Genomic DNA, 6,000 nt, shown 5'->3' with positions numbered 1-6,000 from the left:
TCATGAACATATGAAGGAGGATAAAGTATTGTAAGGGCCATAGGAGAAGCAGACTACAAGGCAAAACTGGCTTTTAGAGAAAACAGGACCAAATATACATGTGGATTCACAGAGCCTTTGGCAGCATGCACAAGACCTAAACAGGTTAAAGCTAGATGGGATTCAAATACAGTGAAAAGTAGGTGAACACAGGGTTCCACTACTAACCATGTCATTGTTTCTAAGTGATACCTGCAGGCAAAGAGAAGACCAGGTTTTTACACTTGAATGCCAATGAAGATGGCAACCACACTCCAGGGCAGTTCTCAAGCTCAGGAGTACTTGGACAGGAGAAATGAATCTGGGGGGACTTGGGGAAGAAAAAAAGTATGTTGTGGGGAAAATGTAAATCTGCACAAAATGGGCAAAGGAAAAAAAACCAAAAAATTCTAAAACCTAACACCACAATATAAATGATAAAAAAGGGACAAGAGCAAAACAAAACAACCAACTAAACAAACAAAGTTAGAATGTAGTGAGGTCACAGACACTAGATGGGAGCCTATTACTGCCACTTTCCAAGAATGTATTCTATGTACCCATAGATGACCACAGGAGGTCTTCCTTCACCAAAGGAGCTCCTTTTTGCAGCAGTGGGAGACTATTACAGAAATCCACGGTTGGTCAAATTGCTGACAATATCTGAGTGTGGGGGCCCATCCCCAACAGACACATATATAACATAAACCCTATACCTAAGGTTTAGGGAATATTTCAGAAGATGAGGAAGAAAGATTAGAAGAGTCAGGGGAACAGGCTTTGAGCCAAGAAAACCTGTCTTCTGAATGTGACAGGGAAGCTGCACCAGTAAAAATCTCAACACTATGGTCACCTAACAGTGAAATAAGTTGAAATTCCACCATTGAGAATGAGAATTGCATTAGGCCATATACTTTTAAAAAAAATCATATACACACATGTGGCACCACACCCGTGTGTATACACCACACGCAGAAACAAGAGAAAAATTATTGTATCAGTCAATAGTATTTCTTCCCTGTTACGATACATTTTAAATGGTCTTACTTTCTGTGGTATTCCCCTCAGCAGAGGTCACTAAAGGGGGAGGAGCAATTTGAAATAGCTGTGCTCATGTATGGAACCAGATTAGGGGAGTGTTTTACCCCAGTGAAATTTGGTGGTGGTGGTGGTGGTGGTGGTGGTGTGTGTGTGTGTGTGTGTGCGCGCGCGCGTGTGCGCGCGCACGTGTCTGTGTGTATGGAGTGTATGTGTTGTACCGTAATATATAAAATATGTAAAAAAATTGTAATGGTTTTATTTTGATTATATATTGCTCGATGAAGTGTTGTTTTGTTTCTTTGCCAGGATAGAGACTAAACTCAGGGCATCTTTTCAGAGCAAGTGTTGGGAGTGATGCCCTTAAAACCCTTCATTATTGATGTTAATGTTATAGTTAGAGTTAAGTATGACCGGGTTCATGGAAAATCCCCAGCCAACTGCAGAAGACTAATACAAACCTGGTTATCAGGATTACTAGTGATATGACAAACTTGTGATCTTTCTGAAAAATACATCTGGTGGTCAGGATGCCTAGTGATATGACAAACCTGTGACCTTTCTGAAAAACCAACATCTTGTCGACATCAGCAGACCACAAGAGTACTGTGTCCTTGGTTTGCATAGATGTTTCCCATTCCCCTCCCCCACTCTATTACCCCTGCTATGGTATAAATTCAGTCTTGGGAAAAAATAAATTTGTCACCTTGATCAGACTCTTGTCTTGGTGTCCTTCCCATCTCTTGCCCCCCCATTCTCTTCCAAGTACCCTCTGGACCCTCGTTGACTGCCCTGAAGGGCAGGACAACTGGAACCCAATGTGGATCTGTTTGGCAGTCTCCTGGTGGAGAACGTGGCCCCCCATAAACATAGGTCTGTCTTCCTTCTTCCTCGAGTTTTTGCTCCCCCCTCACAGCCTTTGCTTCATCCCGCTCTGTCTACCATGTACTGCCCACCCTCGGTTCAGCTGCTTGGTGTGTTTCTCCCCAGATGGCACAGATCTGAGTGGTGAGTGATGCGACAAGCATTCTAGAGTCACATTTTGTGACAGCACTCAAAGGAGTCACTCAAGATGAGAGGAATAGGGTTAAGGAAAAAAAAAGAATTCTAGGGGTTGGGGATTTAGCTCAGTGGTAGAGCACTTGCCTAGCAGGCACAAGGCCCTGGGTTCGGTCCCCAGCTCCAAAAAAAAAAAAAAGAAAAAAGAATAAAAAAGAATTCTAAAGAAATTCTTAGACTTTGGGGAAAATATATGTCCATAGTTCCTCCAGGAGGGAACAATTGATGCAAAAAGATAGTGCAGAGTTAGTGATTGATTTAAAGACTATTGTTAGACTTTGGCCCTGAAAAATTTCTAGTCACTGCCTTCAGTTACTGGTCTCTTATTAATGATATCCTTAGGATTAACCCCGCAGCAGCCAGTTCCTGCTCCTGTGGTCAAAATGCACCAGATTAGGGAGCAAGGGAGCCTCTAAAGTAGTTCCAGAAAGAGTTTGCAGCAGACTAAGAGGAACTTTGTTTTGCCAGACAGAATTTGGAACACGCTTTTGCTGGGTTTAGGAAGAAGTCTTGGCATGGGCTCTTCAGCCTACTCCAAATGGAGGTTGTGGCCAAGATCAATGTTTTCTTTTCCATGGACCTCTAACCCAGTGAGACAACTTGGTGAAGGGCTGCTACTGGAGTCCTGGAATTAAGAGGCACGAGGAGGGCTGTAGATCTATGAAAGGTCAGTACTCCAGTGTTAGCAATCTCTTTATTGGATGTAAGAGGCAGGAAGCCCACCTCAACTGTGACTCCTGCCTCAGGAATGGCAGTGGAAAGAGTCCTGATAGACCCAGGTCAGCCAGTTATCTCTGACTATAGCTTACTCTCCGATACCTGATACCCGAGGCTTCAATTGGATCACAACCCCCTGGGAGAGCCTCCCTTCAACACTCTAGAGACTCAAATGCTTTTCTCTCCTGGTCTCTTGGCTCAAGGTCACCAGGTGTGTCTGAGAGCCTGGAAAAAAAACTTCCTCCTTAATCTGGCTTTTCTTCCACACTCACCAAGGTGCTCCAAGGAGCTGACGAGCCATACAATTCTTTTGTCAGCAATTTGGCATCTAGCACCCAGGTCCTACCATCTCTCCATCCTTTTGTTTTTAGTTTTTACTGGTCATTTAGAGGCTGGATCTCTTGAGAGGTGGAGCCACCAAGATGACACTGAAGGGAGGTATACATTAAGGGGGAATCTCAGTCCAGAGAGACAGCTGGTAACAGACCAGCTGCCCCTCTGCTCACCTTTCTGTTTCACAGGCACAAAGCTTGCACTTGTTTTTGCACTGGCCTTTTCATCCCAAGAAAACTTCCTCATTTAGCTGTGTGACTGAATGCTATTTGTCACCTGATCTGGTTGTTTCACTAGATCAGGTTCCACTAGCTATCACCAGGCCACCCCCTAGCTTTCTTGCCTGGCCCCTGTCCCCTGATCTTAAGAATTTTATCACCTAATACACTGCGTTGTTTGACTTATAATAACTCCCGTCCTACTAATATGCATGTCCCAGATTCCTGTTGTGAAGGTTCTAATTCTAAAATAAGGGTAGGGTGCATCCCCCTGAATATTAAGTTTACCTCCATGGGTCGAAACCAGGATTGGACACGTGGATATACTTGGGGCCTTAGAATGTTTCAATCAGGTACCAATACAGTGATTATATTTACCATAAAATTGTTAAAAGAGCTTGTACATTCGTTCTTCCGGCTTCTGGGCACTCACCACAAGAAGAAGCCCATGGAAGTGCTGAAAACAGTGCAGGGCACATGTGACTTCATCTACAGTCTGCACTCCACCGAGAGGAGATTCTTGCTCAAAGAAATACATGACTTCAAGTCCATTACCATCACACAAGAAAGATTGGAAGCTCTAACAACCACTCCAGGACAGCTGAGATATCTATTCTTCCACAATGCAATTACCCTTCATAATTGTTTTTTGGATAATGCAATTATGATTGTTGCAGGGACCCAAATTGAATTGTCTACTGGAATTATTTTGAGAATTTCAACAATGGCAGTCAACATGTTATCTTTTCCTTCTATGTATCAACATATTATTTAACTTTCAATCATTGATACTGTACTGACTTGGGGTTTGCTTATTTCTTACATAACATGCATAAGATACCTATTTATGTTTTATCTTTTTTTCTAATGGCTATAATTCAATACTGAGGTTTCTCCAATTATTTAAGATGTTTAATATCAGTTTAAATTGTAATTCCCTGCCTGGTGGGATCCCTCCTGTGATATTTCATGGTAAACGTTTACAATCATATAAATTCATTCAATTTTTAAACTTCCACATCTATCCAAAGTGTAATAGTGTTTTAAGTATATCTGACTATTTTAATTTTGAGCCACACTGCCTTTAATAGAGGTTAAACAGAAAGAACAATTGTCTGCCCCTCCCTTTTACAAAAACCAGACATGCTTACAAGTGTAGTTATTTCTCATTGGCCTTTTGTCTTTAATTTCCCAACTTTGATCAATCATAGTGAATTCTGGTTTGTGAAAGAAAGGTAGTGCTTGAATACTTCCTGTGTCTTATAATATGGTAAAAGAGAACATGAAAAAAGGTCAAAGAATGCTTAGAAAAGAGAAAACAAGAAAGAGAAAAAGCTGAGAGCTGGTATCAAAATTGGTTCTCCACTTCCCCTTGGTTGTCTACCCTGCTTCCCTCCCTGTTGGGCCCCCTGGTTGGCCTTCTTTTGCTTCTATCTTTTGGCCCTTGGGCATTTAATTGTTTAATCAGCTTTATTAAACAACAGGTAGATAATTTGGCAGCAAAACCTATTCAGGTATATTATCATAGGTTAGCTCTGGAGGATGCCTTTGATGAGGGCCAAGCTCACCTACACATCTCCTCCCAGCCCAGGCAAGCACCTTTTTGTCCTTGAGCCAAATGAGGCCAACATTCTTTTTTGCCTGCTGCCCTAATCGTTTGCTGAAACATTAACAAATCATCACCCCTTTGTGTTGAGCTGGACAGTCAATGATGGGTAAGAGAGTGATATACTCGGGAATAAAGGGCCTAAGACAAGAGGGCCACCATTAGCTGCTGCCTTATCCCAAGATGGACCCTGGCCATGAGATTCTCTTGGCCATGTGACAAATATCGCTCCAACATAAGACAGACACAGTTCCTGAGGGACTCATTCCAAGACAGCAATGCCATAAGTCACCTTTTCATTTGATTATAAGGAAAGGGGAGATGTTAGGAGCAATGCCCTTAAAGCCTCCATTATTGATGTTAATATTATAGTTAGACTTAAGTATATCTGGGTTCATGGAAAATCCCCAGCCAGCTGCAGAAGACTAATACAAATCTGGTGGTCAGGATGCCTAGTGATATAACAAACTTGTGACCTTTCTGAGAAATCAACATCCTGCTGACTAATGATATGACAAACTTGTGACCTTTCAGAGAAACCAATATCCTGTGGACAATAGCAGACTACAAGAGTACTGTGTCTTTGTTTTGCATAGATGTTTCCCACTTCCCCCTCCCTCTGTTATCCCTGCTATGGTATAAATTTAGCCTTGGGAAAAGAATAAATTTGTCGCTTTGATCAGACTCTTATCTTGGCGTCCTTCTTCAAATGTGTTGTGCCCCATTCTCTTCCAGGTACCCTCTGGACACTCGTTGACTGTCCTGCAGGGTGGGACAGGCAAGTTGTAGACACAACTTATCTATATCTCTAGTTCAAAAGGATTCCTTTTTTAAATCTCTCAATCTTCTACCTAAAATTCTAGAGTATACCACATACTGCCCTCTTTTGCTTACTCTCCAACAGTTATTGCAAACAGGTGATTGGCTAATAAAACAGATGCATATTGGATAGACGAAGTGGGTGTTGTGCCCACAGTTCATATTCATATCTATATCCTACATTTAATAAAT

Source organism: Rattus norvegicus, chromosome X, assembly GCF_021556685.1.
Source record: "Rattus norvegicus strain SHRSP/BbbUtx chromosome X, alternate assembly SHRSP_T2T, whole genome shotgun sequence".
NCBI classification, from domain to species: domain Eukaryota; kingdom Metazoa; phylum Chordata; class Mammalia; order Rodentia; family Muridae; genus Rattus; species Rattus norvegicus.
Note: the sequence above shows the minus strand (reverse complement) of the source record.